Source organism: Micrasema longulum, unplaced genomic scaffold, assembly GCF_059751315.1.
Source record: "Micrasema longulum isolate JH-2025_06_02 unplaced genomic scaffold, ASM5975131v1 h1tg002943l, whole genome shotgun sequence".
NCBI classification, from domain to species: domain Eukaryota; kingdom Metazoa; phylum Arthropoda; class Insecta; order Trichoptera; family Brachycentridae; genus Micrasema; species Micrasema longulum.
Window position 1 is genome coordinate 4,861 of NW_028280060.1, and position 19,422 is coordinate 24,282.

The following is a 19,422-nucleotide window of genomic DNA, read 5'->3' on the forward strand; positions in this document are numbered from 1 at the left end:
AAATTAAAATGTGATTTTTCTCAAGCCTGGGTGCTCTGTGATGTAATTCACCACTGTAATTAGGCCTCCTGGCCTGATGTGATGCAAAAAAAAATGTAATGTAATGTAAAAAAATGTAATCACAAGAAAAATATGCTCAGTCCTCTCCGTTAGTTCGATTTCACCTAAATGCCATTAAATTAAACCATCTTTTTGATATATTTAAAACTTCGCCTGTTTTAATGTAAAAAATATGTTAAGTACAATGCAATAAGTTACGAGTTGAATTAATGTTTAATTAGTCACTTGCTACTAAATTATTGTAGTGATGAAATAACTTTTCTATATTTGCTTATATAAATATGTGTATATGCTTTTAATATCCTTTTTTTTCTTTTTTTATCTTTCAGATATATTAAATTACACATTGCAACAAGTAAATTACGAACTTTTGAATAACTTCTACTATAACTTTTCAAACATGTTTTTATCATTAATAAATTACAACAAGGATTGGTAAATACCTTAGAAAAGGGAATATGGAAGTCTAGGCATCTACAGGGCTTATTACCCGTCATGTTAAGTGGCCACTTTACACAATGTTTTAATCTACTTAATTTTTTGACCTCTGTACTCGTACAACTGCTACCTATTTTTTTATACACTTTATTATGTATTATGTTTTGTACAAGCAAATTTGTATTGTAAAAGCCCTATGGGCGTTTTATGAATAAAAAAATAGTAGAAAATTTGTTAGGTGTAACAAACCGATTTCTAACGAAAATTATTTAAAAAAAGTATTGATGTGCATAAATTCGTTTTTCATATAAAAAGGTCAGATAGAGATGTGCTCAAAGATCACGAATGGAATTGATATATTTTCTTATTGAATATCAGTGAATCGTCTTTCTAATATCAGCAAAACGATCCGTAATATCATGACTTTTCGCTACCCAGCACAAAGGGACATTTGTCAAAAGGGGTCTTTGCTGGGGAAGCAGGGAGACTTATGCCCATCTTTATTGAATTCATTTTTTATGTTCAGCATGTTACAGACTGACGTATCAATTTGAAGCGAATGTTGAGTTTATTATTTTTCTAAACTGAAGAGTTTTTTCTCGAGAAAAATGCTGGTGTCAAAAATATCTGGGTGAGATATTTTGAAACGTATGGATATCATATTTCATCAGCGTGGAATACAGATAACGTATTGCTCGGATTGAAAAATCTCGTAAAGTAGATAAAGATGGATTTATAAAATTTATCACGTGATTCTATTTTTAATTTGATATTTTAGTATGACATCTAAAGTGTAAGAACGATTTAGGCAAGAAAAAGTACCTATCCTAGTTTGAATCCAAAAGCGTACCTTTTGTCGGTGTATAAGTTCTCAGATTACTCAAGCATAAAAAATAAAGTGTAATTTTACACAGCAAATGTGTTTTGCGAAAATGTGTCAAGCCACACCAACCGTAATCTAAGACAATTGATGTATTTTTAAAACATTCTTTTCAAAAATACAATTATTTTTTTAGCTTGCCTGCTAAGTTAAATAGAAAAAAGTGCTTATTAGAACGAAAAAAGGTGACAAAATTTTTATATTTATTACTTTTGTTTTATAAAAGTATTTCGCAAAAAAATCCTAGTATTTTTTTCTGAAAACTCTTTTTATTTAATGATTTACTCTTTTTATAATTTAAAAATGGATTAAATAATTTTTTTTTTTTTATTAACCCCCTCCATACCATATAATGTTTTTTTTCATCTATTGATATATTTTACAAGACCCTTAATTTATCACGACGAAAAATAAATTAAGTCTTATTATTTCTGGCTGCGATACGATCCCACTTACTATTCAATGATGCACACACCTGAACACTTACTCCCACACTAAAACACATAAACACACATCTACACTTACTCTCATACAAATACACATCCTTTTGTTGCAACACAATTTGATAATATGGATGATTTTTATTTTGAAACTTCGCTGGTCTGTCTTTAAACCGTATTTAAAAAAAAAGTAATTACATCATTGTCGACTGTTTGTTTCTTTAAAATAAATAAATACCTCCATCTACCTCTCCCTTATCCAGTCGCTTCCCTCGTCCGCGTTCGGTGGGTACCGTTTTGTTGGTTAAATATTTTTTATATATTTTTTTAATAGGGGAGGGGTAGGGGTTTGTAAAAGAGATGCTAGTCATTTAATCCATTTTCAAATAAAATAAAAAATGTTTTAAAAAAAAAAAAAAAATTTTTTAAAGTTTTTCATGCGAAACACGTGTGTAAATAATAAGTAACATTCATTAAATTTTGTCCAAAAAGTCAAAGCGTTAATTTTGAATCATATTTTCTCGTAATTTCACAAAATAATTTACCGAGTAAATCGTTCATTTTATGCTTAAACAGCCCTTCAAAAGTACCCTGAATAGAATTTCATTCAATGTGAGTGATATCTCATCTGCCCTTGTGTACGATTCCCAAAAGCGCGATGTTTGCTCTTTCTGGTACAAATGCACCTCTTCATATATGTCTGAATGCCCTTCTGGGGTTCTTCACGACAGGGGGATTTATGAGCAAAACTCTCTTTCATTTATTTGTTTATTAACGGACATTGTCCATTTAAACAATTTATAGGGTTTAAATATTACCATAAAAAAATAGTTAAAAACAACACAAAAAAAGAAAAGAAGGATTGACAAACATAAGGGACATCAAGACAAGATCTGGGCTATTTATTTAGTGCTTGTTGAAATTGCTCAAAACTTAAACCAAAAAAGTCCAGATCTTGTGTTGAGTTAACAATACGATAAAGACGGGTCATTGGAGAATTAAGGCCATAGTTTGTTCTTTGATGATCGATGAACAGTACTTCATTGTTTCTCAACCTATGAGTCAGAATATTGAATTTTACTTGTCCCAGTAATGATGGAACATCGATTATACCATTAAGTATGCCGAACATATATAAGGAATTAATATTAGTTCTACGTTTTTGTAGACTAGAAATATTTTACATTGAGTCTTTATCAGCATAAGAATAATTATCTCTCTCTAGTCCAAACATCCGCGCTACTTTTCGAAACATGCGATGTTGGACTGATTCAATGAGATTTATGCGATTCACCTAGAATGGAGACTAGACCACGGAGGCATATTCTAGAAGAGGGTTTGATTTTGAGTACGTTCAAATTTTTATAGAAAAACAAAATTAACAAATTGCAATAGAGATGTGTAACATTTTATGACCTGCTGGCTTAAGTGAGCATTTTACACACTGTGTAGCACGCACCATTCTGCCAATGTTACAACATAAAACATCAAACAAAAGAAGTTTAAAATTTTGAAAAACATTTTTTCAGGCATCGCCTAGTAGGTGAAATAGAACCTCACCTACACCAATAAAACTTTAAGCTCTATTACTTCAAAAAAGTCAACTGATGGTAGAGTTGAGGAAATGTGGATGTTAACAAATTACAACGGGGATGGAGAATACCTTAAATAAGGAAATATGGAAGTCTAGGCATTTACAGGGCTTATGACCTGTCATTGGCTGGTTTAAGTGGCCACTTTACACACTGTGTAACATTCACCATTTTGCCTATGTTTAAACATCCATATTTCTTCAATTCTTCCATTTGTTGATTTTAGTGAAGTGAAAGAGCTGAAACCTTTATTGTTGTAAAGAGATTCATCTGACTGAATTATTTCACATACTAGGCAACGCATAAAAACAATTTTTTGAATTTTAAACTTCTTCTTGGACCAGTTGGTTTCATTATAATATTTGAGTTTGCACAAATGTTCGTAGAAAAAGACTAGATTTCACCCCCTCGGGAGTTTGTCTACTAACATTAGTACAAACTCAAATATTAAAATGTGGATGCTTAAATATATAGGCAGAATGGTGATAGTTACACAGGGTGTGAAGTGGAATCTTAAGACAATTAGTAAAGAGAAAATCTTCCCAAGGGCTATAAAAAAAATAATATTGGAGGTAGGTACAAGTAAAATGGGTTGTCTCATTCGCCCAAACCAATATTAAAGCACTTGCTCCACAAACGTATAATTTATGTTATATTTTTGTTCTTTTATTGTGCGTTTTATAATATAATTAGTATTCAGAAATAAAAGGGCTATGTATAGCGTGTGAGCTCGCCAATATATGACAGTAAAAATTTTATTGTCTTTGAATTTCCTAGAGTTTTAACCATCGAAAAAAAAGAAGATTGCAAATAAAATCAACAGACAATGGAAATTTGATGTGTATTATTTTAATAGATTGTTTATAACAGAAAAATACATAGAGAAATATGCATTTTTATTTTTTGTAATAAAAACAGTCTAGTAAATTCGAATAAATAAAAATACGCTTTATATTAACAATATTAATTAAAATGCAAAAATAACATTAAATACTTGAAAAATAAATATTACTGAGTGTTACAAACATAATTTAAAAAACGGATAGCGATTAAAAGTAAAAACTATCTTTAGTTTAATTCTTATAGCGATAAATACATAAACATTATAAAACAGGAGTTATACAAATACAAAAATAATATTGTAACTAGGCGGCTACCTACACGGTTAAATTTCGAAACACCACGCAATTTCTTATCTCGGCTACGCTATGTAAAATGAAAAAAAATATTTAAATTAATAATTTCATCACGTCATGAAGTCGCCCCTGGGTAGCGCCTGCTAACGTCAATCAACAAAAACATCCTCGTTTTAATTACAATATTTCGGCTACGCCATAAATCTCTTTTTTTAAATAATTTCTCACGTCACAAAGTCGCCCCTGGGTAGCGCCTGCTAACGTCAATCAACAAAAACATCCTCGTTTTAATTACAATATTTCGGCTACGCCATAAATCTCTTTTTTTAAATAATTTCTCACGTCACAAAGTCGCCCCTGGGTAGCGCCTGCTAACGTCAATCAACAAAAACATCCTCGTTTTTATAACAGTATTTCGGCTACGCCATGAATTTCTTATAAAAAATGTCAAAACGTCACAAAGCCACTCTCTGAGTGTCGCTACTGATATCATTTACAAAAACATAATTATTTGTGCTTTTTTCAGGTACGCAACATTTTTTTTAAATACACCTACCTAACCGATAAAATACTATTAGTAATTAAACCAAGGTGTGCTTTAAAGTTCCGTATGGCCAAATAATATTATTTATTATTAGAATATTATTGACATGTAGTTCAAGCATTGCTGCATTCACGTTGCTTTACTTCTGAGAGCTCAACTGCTATGTTTTTCTATGGTTATGTTAATGTCATCTGTCATGTATTGGCGAGCTCACAGGCTATACTTACGCCAAATAAAACATAAACACGTAGTGATAAAAACTGTCTTAGCAATTTCTCTCTGTATATTGAGTCTTCTCTGTATATTCTTACATGTAAAAAAGTAAAAAAAGTATAGTGTTAAGTGTCCTCGGCACGGGTAACCCAAGTGAGGTTATATTTTTTTGTTATTTATTATTGTTTATAATGTGAAAAAAAGGAGTCCAGCCAATGACAGGTCATAAGCCCTGTTAATGCCTAAACATCCATTTGCTCGTCTCGAAAATGTATTCCCTCTGTGTTCCAACAAGTTAAGATATTTACAACTCTTTAAAAAAGGTCCTTTAATTGGGTAAAACATAAAAACGCAAATAGGTATTTTTATTTTTTTAAATTTAATGTCAATCCTGTCAGAAATCGAACCCTCATATATGGTACGCAATCGTGGTGATCATTAGGCCATCTAGTTACATATTACATAGGTCCTGTTATCGGAAGGTTTTGGTATTACAGTACACACTTTACGGAATTTCTTTGTGTGTCATAGGCAGAATTCTTTGTAATTCCACGAAATGATCTTGCAGTTATATAGTGTCGTAAACGACAATGACGCTGTAATAAAGATAAAACGATAATCGTATATGACAACGAAAACAAATGGAGTGAAAAAATACAAAAAAGTTTCTCAAATTTCAAATGCAGCGCGCTCTTGCGGCACGTGCTTGGAATGTATTAAAAAATATCACAAAAATTTTTCCATTCTGAGCCAAAAAAATGTATATTCACAATTCACAATACCCCCCAACACATTCCAATTTCTTTTAGGTAATTCTGGAGATTAAAAAAAGAACAGTTTAAATATATATATTTTTTAAAATTTATTTCGAATACAAACAGATACAATACAGGTTAAATCAATATAATAAAAATGGATATATAGTAGGGCCTGCCGTCCAATTATATGCATTCACTTAATTATACTGCAATAAAGCGACGACGGCTTAAAGTTCAAACTGTTTAAATAATAAATATACTATATAATATTAAAATAAAAGAAATATGGACAAAACAAGGAGATAGTAAGAAGGGAAAGAAGGAGATTGATAAGGAGTGGTGAAGGGTGATTGAAGGAAAGTAGGAGTGGAAAATTGTAATTAATTTAATGATTAAGATCAAGAAAAGAGACAAATCGTCTATTCTCTGTTATTCTGTATCAAGCCTATTAGTTCTCTTCTGTACCAATTATATGGAGTGTTAAATATATCAAGACTATTAAAATTCTTGTTTAATTCTTCACATATACGAGGGATCGCAGAATATTTCCGATGATTAGTTTTAATATCACGAATATAGAAAATATCAAAGAGTCTAGTTTGTCTGGAGGGGACACGGTAAGCAAGTAGATGAATTAGTTCTGGGGAGTCAAATTTATTATTTACAATTTTGTAAAGCAGGATCTGATCGAAAATATCTCTTCTGTGAGTTAATGTATCAAGGTTATGAAATTTGAAAGAAGCTATATAATTTGGAAAATGCAAATGAAATTTGTATTCTACACGTTTCAAGAATTTTTTTGAACACTCTCGATTCTATTTATATTTAATTTATAAACAGGGGACCAGATAGCAGTGAAATATTTAAAATGGGGGCGTACGTATGTTATGTATAGCGTTATAAATGTGCCCAAGTTTTTAAAAGATTTGTTTTTTATTTATTTATCTATTTATCATAAAAAATATTTCATATACAAAGGTAATTCAAGAATTCTCCTCACTAAAAACCAGTTCTGAGAAGGACTGTACAGTGTGCATTTTTCTTTACATTGTCACAATCACAATTTTCTTCAGCCAGATTTTGATTTCGCAATCGAAATATTGTTTCTTAATAGTTTGATAATGTTATTTGGAAGCCTATTTAATAATTTGTAAGAAAAATATTCTTTTTACATTTGTCCGAATGTCGGGTTAAATATTATTGTTAAATATTTTATTTATTTGAAAAACCCTTTGTTCCCTAAACATTGATTAAGTAGAGATTTTCAACTTTAAAAAAAATAAAAAAATATTTGTACCTTGAAATTGTAAACTTATTTTTCTTGTAACTATCTTAAAAAAAACAATGCTTCAAATTTGTATTTCTGTTGTTTTTTTCCAATATTATGTTTTTACAAAAATAAATGAAAAACCCGCATCAATCAAACCACAAAAATATCTGAAATAAATATAATTCATTTGCCATCATAATTTTATTAAAATATTGAGGTTTGTAAAGGAGTAGTAATTTTACACTATTAAATGGGTGATAGTTTTACGTAAAAGTGATTCCCAGGAGTTATTTTTTGAAATAATAACTTAAAAATTGCCGATACTATTAAAAAATGACAAAATATGTACCTATCGAGTAACATTAAGTGCATTCTCAAATAAGACATATTATACAAGTTATTATACACTAGGACAAATTTGTATCGTCGGCGTCGTGTCAGTGAGCAAAACGTTAATGGTTTTTACCTTTAATATTAAAAAATAATTATAAAAGCAAAATATTTTTTTTTTTGGATATAAACAAAATGAACAACAAATACGTAGGCATGAAAACAGTAGCAAATAAAACAATTACAACAAAAACATTCATAAATATTTCAACTCTTAATTTGAACATAAATTATTCACAAACAAAAGATATATTTTACTGGATTGACAGAGGCAATTTTCATAATGTTTTACCTACATATTAAGGTTATCAGCGCCAGAAACAGTACTTAACATTGTAAATAACTTCAGTTTAGAAAATAAATGCTTTAAAGTAAAGATTTTCATATGCGTAAGGATGAATGAAATAAATCTTGATTTCAAAGTTTTTTTGCTAACATATGGAGCCGTGGAAAAGGCGATTATTTAACGTAGTTTGACCTGTACAAATAAAAAATGAAGACAACAGTTTGCCTCGTTTTACGTTGTCTCGAATAAAAAAATATAATATTCAAGGGATGGTCCAAAACATTATTTAATACATTGAATAGTAGAACTAAATCCGACATTTTCATTCTACCAAAAATATGTAATATTTTTACTGCTTCATTATTATTAAGTACATTTATAGTCTTCCTCTTCAATGGGAATATTTATCTTAAAATAAACTTGTACAAAAAAAAAAACTTGCATTGAACCTTCTTCATGTTATTATATCTAGGTTTTATCAATAAAATGACAGCGGACTTCAAACATATTAATTCTATCAAAACACTACCATTCACTATTCATTTCAATCTTAAAATGCTTGTGCAATTTGGACTCCATTCTAAAGGACTCATATTGAACGTATCGACTCTATCTAGCTGCGTTTTCTAAAAAAAATGGGCACAGTTGCTAGAAATTCAAAGGGTTAATTATTTCTATGTTGAAATATAGCTTTATCTTTATTAGTGAAACGTAGAACGGAGATGGACCATACATACATTAAAAAAATTATTGATATTGAAAGTTTTGTATGTTGCAATCAATCTCTTTTCATATTCCCAGCTCTGTTATGTTCATAAAATCGTCTAAGAGAAACTTTTGTTTTGATATTCTGATCACTTAAAATTGAATAAAAGGTCATGTATCGTTCCCTTGCTCGATAATAAAAGAATATTTAAAGAATTTTTATTCATTATTGAAAATATGTCAACAATTTTATAGACACTTGTAAAAAAAATGGTGTTTGTAACACGGTGTGTAAATTTAACTCTTAAACTAGTCAAAAACAGGTCAGAAACCGTATAATATCTAGACTTATCAATCTTATAAGCATGTGGGAATCAATCAAAATAAAAACCTTTAAATCTTGAAAACATATAAAAATAAATCTAAATAAAAACCTATCAATGTTAAAAACATGTTGGAATTAATTTATACCAAAAACCTCTCAATCTTAAAAACATAGGAATCAATTTAAATAAAAATCTAATTATCTTGAAAACAAATAAAAATAAATCTTAATAAAAACCTATCAATGTTGAAAACACGTTGGTATCAATTTATACAAAAAACCTGTCAATCTTGAAAACCTAGGAATCAACTTAAATAAAAATCTAACTATCTTGAAAACATGTAAAATAAAATCGAAATAAAAACCTTTTACTTCTGAAAGTATGTAGAAATCAACCATAAAAAACCTTTTACTTTTGAAAGTATGTAGAAATCAACCATAATTACAACCTATCAATTTGGAAAACACGTATGAATCAATACATACAAAAAAACCTGTCAATCTTGAAAACATGCAAGAATCAAACCGAATAAAAACTTATCAATTTTGAAAAATGGGAGGAGCTCTACTCAAAATGATATCTACCTACCAATGATAACTTAACTTGTTCCAACCACTTTGAAACTACACGTGGGAAAGAAAGCGATTAGAGAGTGTGTAACACTCATAAATCCAACTATGCACCATTAGGTGCAGATAAAAGAAAAGCGGAAGTAAACTAGGAAATATTTGCAGTCTTTAGATAAATCCGGTAGAATTTCATAACCTTCTAAACATTAGTCTTTGCTTGTCGCACATCTCAAGATTTATCTCGTGCTATATGAAGCGCCCAAGGCGCTAAGAACAATTCTCTAATCTTATCAAAGTAGGTATAGTTCCCTCTCCTCGGGATCTGGGTATCAGTGGGAGGAGGTCAGGTGGCGGTCAAAAGAGGTAAAATGATGTGTAAAAATCGCGGATCTGGGAGTGGAAACAAAGAAGGACCCTTGTGGCCCGCGGCCGTGCATCAAACAGACCTGCAATAAAACTGCCTGCTATAACTCAACGGGATGTTCGTTGCAATAACTCAGGCCTGGTCAACTCGGAACATTTTTTTGCTGCAGAATGAGGTGTAGTGATAGTTCTTAATGTGTGAATGATTAGAATATTAACTTACCTCGTGTTTTAGTGGGTTGTTACACGGGAAGTGAGGTTGCGTATTTTAATTCTTGTATGGCTTGATGTCACATTAGTCGACATAGGACACAAGACTTGATATTTATTTATACTTTTACATTGTTTGTATTATTTTTTTTTATACAGAATAATGTTCCCTCACTGGTGTGTCCCGTGCCGAGGGAAACATTTTACAAAATGTGAAACATGCCTTGAATTAGCTATTTAACAAAGCTAACAAAATAAAAACAACAAAAAAAACGTAAATAATCCAATTAACCTAATTATCATTAACACAATAAAAAATAAAATAATCATAAAACACATAACCAATTGAACAAATTTCATTAACAGTACACATATTTTACCTATTTGGCTTGATCCACTCATCGATCCGTGTGCAACCCACCCCCACTATCCATTTCTTAATAGCAATTTTATATTGTGAGAACTTACTAACTGTCCTTATGGGTAATGGAAGTAGATTGTACACTTTAACCGAGTAGTAGGCCAAACCTCTTTGACCGAAGGTTGTATTTATTTTATTATTTTTTTGCAGCATCAGGGTGGAGTATCTAGTTACTCTTCTATTTGTAACGGAAGGTAGAGAATAATGTTTACGTGCGTATAGTAACAAAGCTTTTACATAAAGTTGTCTATCTCTTATGTTTTTAAATGATTAACTCGTATTTTTTAAAATCCTCAAATGGACGTTTTCACTCTGGATTTGGAAAGTAAAATTTGTAAAACTATGCTGGATGTCAATACAAAACATTTATCCTTGCTACGCGAATAATGAATGCCCGCTAATTCAGCAACATATTTGTATAAGAGGGAGCGCGAAGATAACAACTCATAACAAAGAAGACAGAGACGCTATTTGTGGGGGGTATGGTGTAAAACAGATTTAGTCAGTTAATGGCAGTGATGGGGGACGCACGCTCGTAATATGAGCAGTGTATTTATGATTTTTAATTTATTTTGCTATAAAAGGGCAAATATATGTTGATTTGCATAAATTATGTAAAAGGACTTACGATTGAACAGTACGAATCAATGTTTTGTTTTCAATCTGAGCTTTAGAAAATTCTGTTTTTTACAAGTAGTAACACGATGTTACATCACTGCGCGCAAGAATATTATTTATCGCAGTCTTTTAAGAGTTAATGAATAAAATATTTCACTCACATAATAAAATTAAAAATTTATAAAACCTTACCTTTTAATACTGAATTCACTAATGGATATTTTAATTAAAATAAAATAATAAGACAAATTGTTGAACCAATTTATCCGCGGAAAGGGAATTGATACACCAATTTGAAGGTGCGCGCGCAACTAACGGAGATCTGCAGAGTATGGTGTATTCTGCCTCTGCGTTGTTCTACGTTTTTCTATGGTTTGCCTACTTACTTATTTTTTATTCTGTATAAATATATAATAAAAATATTAATTGGCGTTAAAAATACAAACTGGCGTGTTTTTTCGGACAGTTCAGTCTTACGGATCAAGTAGGGTAAGTTGTATGTTAGTTTTATGATTTTGTTGTCTTTGTATTCTTGTTATGTGTGCCTTGTTACCAATTGGTTCCCTAGAAGGTGATCGCCCATCTTATAGTTAAGTTACCTTTATATATTTTTTTCTCTTACAGGCGCGCCAACTACTTGATCACGACGCGGACAAATGTGACTCAAACTTTATTGAAACTTAGAACTTGATTATTCGGTTGGCAACCTCTGATGGCAATTTTATTCATCCGAACATTATTTCCGGTAACACCTGCGCTTACATCTTTAAAGTAAAAAAACTCATAAGATGGCGCTATCTTCCGTTCGCGTTCTAAACTATTTCCCGCACTTTTTCCGACAGCAAATGCAAATGACAGATTTATTATCCAATACGTAACGCTTGGCGTGAAATAGTAAGCACAATTTCTTTGTCTTAATGAAAAAAAGTTCACTTTTTGAGCGCCGTTCATCTTCCATTTTATGTTCGATTCTACACGTTTATCACTGACTTCTCTTAGAAATGCATTGTAAGGGTAAAACTTCTGCACTTATGTAAATGGAAGAAAAAATATTATGCTTCAGTTTGCTTATTATTCATGGCTTTTGCTGTTTCAAACCTTCCGTTTTTTAAGTAATTTATTAAGATTATTTCCCGAAAAATTGTCGATGTAAATTATTTTAAATTTTATATTTGCGTGTTTAAAATCTAATAAAATGACTATAGTTCTTAAAATAAAGCTTGCTTAGAATGAAATTTGTCAGAAAAAGTGACGACATAACTTTGTAGTAACGTCTAAGGAATTATTTATATTGACACACGAAAAATCATTCGTATCCGGCGTGTTGATTTATTTTTTTAATACAATGATTGACATATAAATCAACATAAAAATATAAAATCAGCTTTAAAACTAAAAACAAAAACAAAAATAAACCTAATTATTAACGACGTTCTTAAAAGGTTACATCATTTTGCAAAAACGTTTAAGATGTGACAAATTGATCGAATAAAAAATAACTAATTTGATGTTGTTCCTGAAAAAAGTATAAATGTCTTATTTTTTGTGAATAATTACGTAAAACACATAATAATAAGCTTGTTTTTGCGTTTTTAGATCAATTTTCGGAAACAGAGTCTCATGATTGCATGAAATAACTGATAAAATCGATTTGATCAGCGATCAGTAATTTCTCATCACTAATGACTTTAGTTTGACAGCTGTCATTCTAATCAAGCCATATTTTAAGGACTATAAATATTATCTTTGTGTAAAATCAATAAATAAATATAATCTACTGACCGAATTCAGAACACGACTGTTCCACAAGCTTTAAAACATGCTGTCGAACAAGCTTAAAAATAACAACAACAAAAAAATTACATCGAAAATCACAAAGTGACGTACCCGTCTCTTCGTTAGGACACAAATTAAACCAACATGCAAAACCCACTATACACCTTCACCATAGTTGTTGCACAAAAATATAAAACCAACACTACATGCATTTTAATAAGCATATGCACTGATTAAATTATTAAAATATTCTGTTGTTTGAAAATTAATGGAAAAAGTAGAGGGGATGGAAGGAGGGGATAAGCTTAATAGGTTTAATAGGGTGACCATTATAGTGGAACATTGTATAAAGGAGTATATTGGAAGTTTAATTGATTATTGATCAAAAGAACATTATTTTTTAAAACTTTCCCAATGTGAAATATTTCCATATAATTCACTTTTAACCCTTTATTTTTTGTATGTAAGATTATAACTCCTGTATTTTTCGTGAAGTCATGATTTAAATTGATTAGGTGATTGCGAATTCAGAGAAATTATTATTGTCATATGTTCTTTAACTTTACAAATTTAAATATTTGGGAGAATTTTTCACACTATTTTGGTCCAAATGTTTGTAGGCAAAATACTGTATTTCATCCCCTAGGGAGTCGTTAGAAAAAATTAACACACATTTTAAATTACACAGTAAGTAAACTGGCCACTTAAGCCTGGTCATAAGCCCTGTAAATGTCTAGGCTTTCATATTCACTTCTCTTAAATGTTCTTTATCTCTGTTAAATTATTTTGTTTTAAAAAAATACTTTTTATAGAAATTTGTCTCATCGACCCATATTTAAAAAAAATAAATTATTATGTGTATTGGTATTGCAAATATCGACATTAGAAAAATATTGTAATAAAAATTATACTTCTATTATAAGTAAGGTTAATAAAAAAATTAGAGTAAAAACTATCACTGTGTAAATTTGTTGCAACAGAGAGGGAAAACACTTTTGAGAAGAGAATAAGGCAGTCTAGACATTTATAGAGTTATGACCTGTCATTGGCTGATTTAAGTCGCCACTTTACACGTTTGGACGTATTCAAAACATTGTTGGACTATCACCGTTGTTTATTTGGAAACCAATCCAGTATAATGATTTCTGGTCTGTAAAAAACATACCTCTTTGTCAACAGTAAATGTCGATTATTTTTACTATATTTTTGTTTTTCATAGTAGGCCAAACACTCGTGTATTTAAATAGAATATTTAAACCTGGCATATATGGAGAATCGAAAAATACCATACGTGAATTTGGTCCACTACCTACCTTTAGGAAAAATAGTCAATGTCAAACAGCTGATGGCTAATCACTAGCTATGTAGATGTCTAGACTCCCATATTTCCAAAAGCATCATCTCTTGAAATGTATTGCAAAAAAGAGGATAAACAATTAAAACAATAAACGTATCATTAAAAGTAAAAAACAAACTGATCTCATGAAAAATGTAAAGCTTAACATCCCTGCACATTTTATTAATGAAACACGGTTTTACATATTAATAAATAAATTTTATTATATAATGTATTTCAAAACCGTTGACTCATCAACTTTTATTTTTTTAACAATTTGACATTCAAACCAAACAAGTAGACTTAAAAAAATCTGCGCATTAACGTTTGAAGAGTTTCTCGATTTCAATTGAGATATGTTTCTATCGAGATGAAGTAATGAATATTGAAAGAAATAAAATGTGATTTTGATTAAATATTTTAATAGTAGCTAAATATTTTTGATTAAACTCCCTAGGGAGTTTTTTAAATTCGATACATTGAACAGAATTGTTAATTAAATATATTACAACAGAAGACGAAGAAAGTTTAAGAGATAGGAATATAGAAGTTTATGCATCCACAGGGGTTATGATCTGCCATTGACCTGACATATTCCGCCCGTCCATGTGATTTTTATAACTGGCGTTGGAAATCGCACTTAATTCATTAATATCTCAGCAATTACTACGAATATAACCACGAATTATTGTAATCGCTAATTAATTAGTTTATGTTATGACTTGGAATTTAGGATTATACACAAGTTGTCAGTAAATATACATGGCATGGAAAGCAAGGTATTTAATAAGAAAAAAAGGCGGACGTAGGCATACTCTGTACGTCATAACGATTTATTTTGTTAGTACGAACGTATGAAAGTACAAATTTACAAATTTTATTTCAATTTTATCATACTGTAAATTATTTTTATGACTAAAAATTGTGTTGCTTTTAATTGAAAATATCTCCTCATTGTTTTTATTTATGTTATTCTTACTTTTTCGGTTTATTCATTAATTTACATTTGTTTTATTTTTTTAATTATTACTAGTATTTACATGTATGTTTCAATTTTTAATCATAAATGGTATATTCTCTAATTTATATTTGTTCTTCAATTTTTATTATTATTGGTATATTTTCGACTTTATATTTATGCTTAAATTTTTATTATTATCGGTACGTTTTCCAATTTATATTTATATCTCATTTCTTAATTACTAATAATATATTTTCTCAGTTATATTAATGATTCAATTTTTATTATTACTACCTGCAAGTTTTCAAATGTATATTTATTTTGAATTTTTTTGATGTTATTATTATTATTTGAATTTATTGAGCATCATTTAATGAAATTAAAAAAACGTATGTTAAAAAGAAGGTTCTTCCTAAACACAGGAATTTCTTAGCTAGTCGGGACATAAAACAAAAAAACTCTGTGCATTTAAAACTGTGAAATACATAGATAAATATTTTTTTTAAATACTTAAGATAACAAAACAACCTAAAGCCTCACTCATAAATTTGAAATTTTTTTTTTTTTTTTTAAAGTAAGAAATATTTGCGTTCTTATGATTTACCCAAATATTTAATTTTGAGGGCCATTTTCAACGAGTTGTAAATAACTCACTATTAGAAAATGGAATCAAGTTGGGGTAGAGTGGGATTCGAACCACAGACCTTTGGTCTGTGAGTCCGAGAAACTAGCCACAGGACCACAACCCGATCACGTTACGCCTAGGCATAGTGGTGGAATACGGATAGGAGTATCATTCTTATTCTACCACTATGCAGATGCGTAACTTTATACCAGGTTTATAAGTAAGGCCCTTGGTCTTTTAAACATAGATGGCGTATACCTTACTTTATTACCAAACTTTTCAATCTGCTCGTCGTCTAAATAAATTCCAAAATATTCAACGACTTTTGTATTTTTCATTTTAAGGCAGTTTGAACAATAATACATTTTAAAAAAAGTTATTTTTCAAAGGAATATTATATTAAAATCAAATTTAGGACTAGCTTTTTTGTATTTATTTCAATACAAAAAAAACATATTTATGTTGCGTATAAGTTTTTCATTATTACAAGCCAACGTCTATCTTTAATCCACTGTATTATTTTACAATTTGCATTCGCCTGTGTTTGCATTGTTCATTATTTCTTTTTTATTGAATCTTTAACTTCTCTATGCGAGATAAGCGTTTCAGCTTTTAGTAATTTCATCACGGGGGCAGCATTTAAAAAAAAGTTGACTTAAAAATATGCGCGTACTTATTTTAGTACATCAGAAAAAAAGTCCCTTCAAAAGCATCCTGTATTTGAGCGGAAAAAACAAAGATGTGTGAAGATAGTTGACTGGGCCAAATTGTGTGAAGAATCAGAGATAGACGCCGCACCACGCGGGCTCCGGCGGGCGTCGGCGTCGCGTCGCTACGATATTTTCTAAGACCTGACGTAATGACCTTTCCTGGGCCCGCGAATGCCTATAAACCATTTCCTTTGTCTCCAGGCGCAATATTTTTTCCCGGCTACACCCTTCCACCATCCCCATCCTACCCCTACGATAGGATTACCTAACCGGTAAACATCGCTTCGCCAAAGCGGTAAAAATGTGTGGAGAATTTTTTTACAACTCCGGATATGATATGAATAAAGTCAAACAATAAGATAAGCTTGGAACTTATCTCGGATTTTGCAAATCCCTCTTTACTGCTATCCTCACAAAATGTGCTCAACATTGATAAAAATATGCGTAATACATAAAGTGTTACGAGCAAAATGAGCTTTCGCAGCACCAATACACGTGTTTATACTGCCTTTAGCCATTCCAGGGTGGAAATGATCATCTTAAAGGTTTGCTTTGTGCTTCATAAGGGGCGAAGAAACCCTTAAGAGTAATTTTTGCGGTCTTGAGTCTACACGGTACAGTAATACAATCATATTTACATTTAAGTAGCTAATTTTAAACGCGACTTAAGATGGGTTCTTGAAAATGTATATTTGTAGATATAGGGTTAAGGAAGCAAAGAGTGCGCACTATCAACGAATGTGCAGCGTGATTTATTTGAAACCCGTTTTCAAAGTTATCATCATCATCATTCCCTTTCCGCACCTAATGGTGCATAAGGTACTGCATTGATACACCAATTGCAGCGTATCTTGATTATTTATTTAACATGAAGGTAAGATGATGAGCCTTACACTTCAGGTGCCAATCCAGGGACTATGAAATATTCTAGTTTGAAAACACCTTTTAAATATATATTTCATATCAACCATGTCGGGAATTGAACCCGAGACCTCTTGAATGGTAAGCAAACGCGCTGATCACTACAACACGAGGCCAACAAAGTAAACAACACTGCAATTTTAATCGCCCAATATATATAGCCTAAACAATCAATCGGCGTGTCGTCGTGTAATTTTATAAATAATATTGGTTATGTCGACACATGGGTGCCAAAACTTAGAGGACGCACTCAAAGAGTACTCAATGGCAAATGTATATAAAAGTATATTAAAAATGAAGAAAAGATGAAAAAGAAGGAAATGGCAGAAAAATTACTAGCAAAATCAAAAAAAGCAGGGAAGTAACCAAAAAGCGGTTGGAGACCAATAATTTTGGGTGATCAAACGAACCAACAAGTCCTTCGTTAGCCACTTGGCTAAGAAATGTACGCTAACCCACCAAAAGTGGATTGTACCCGATTTAAAATGTGAATCATAGTAGCACGATGAGTGCACTGACTACATTGGTTTTGGAGCATTTTATTTGTGTGTCAAAAAATTACTATTACAAAGAAATCATTATGCGTACTGTTACCGAGTATGGAAGAAAATAGTAAACAAAAATGCTATTTTTAAGCGTTCATTTTTTTCTACTTTAATTATTTATTATAATTTAAACTCATTCAACAAAATATTATTGCTTTTTAGGCTGTGTCCATAATAATTAACAACAACAAAATATAAAGTGAATTAAATGAAAAAATAAGATACAATATAAATATAAAAAAAACAATCCATATACGAGAAATAACATTTGTTAATAATAATTTTGTTTGATGCAATATAAAAAAATAACAATTACCTTTACAAAAATAACATTCCAAAAAAAAGAAATTACATAACGAACTTATAAAAGTAATAGAATATAAGTTATGTCCATATGGTAACAAATGCATTATGTAACTTAGTAGACATTATAATAATAAATACGTACATATCCCTTCCCCTCCTTATCCTCTCTTTAAGCATTCTTGTCCTAATCCCGCCCAATTTACAATAACTTACTGTTCCTAAAAAAATATTGAAAAATTATTTGATTATTGAAAAATATTTACGAGTACATAAAAATAACATTTTGATATGTATAAACATTAATATATTTATTTGATATGTAATTTTTTTTTTTACTAACTTTGTATACTTTGTGGAAATCTGTTATTAGTTCTGAATTTATACACTATATCTGTTTGTTTACTATAAATATGTTTGTAGAACTGTTAATATCCCTAATAAAATAAAATTAATACATAAACGTAAACCAGTACACAAAATATTAATACCATTATAATCGATAGACTGTATGGTACAAAAATATATTTTTTTAAATAATTTACGCATGGTATATAAAGTATACATTAAAGTAATCAATAAAGCAACAAAATGAGGGCTTAAAATTTATAAAAAAAAAGAACGAGACATCAAAAAATATTAAGTGGATATAAGGATAAGTATAAAGAAGGAATAAGAGCGAAAAAAGATACAATTTTTTATTGTTCATTTATTAACAATATATAATTTAGTTTTTAAAAAAGTTGTATTTTTGTATGATTATAATTATTGTCGGTAGGTTTTTTTCATAACAATATTTATAAAATTAAAAGTTTGGGAAGTGCGCAATCTTTGCTTGCTTTACCCTAATAGTCGTAAAAACATATAGTTATGCCTAGGCATATTATACTTCTAGAAATAACTAGGACGTTACCCGAAAATCTCAACGTTTTCATATGAATGCGATTTTTTCCTTATAAGTATTAAAAAACTCACGAAAAATATATTTTGGAACACAATATTTGCTCACATAATTATGTATTATGT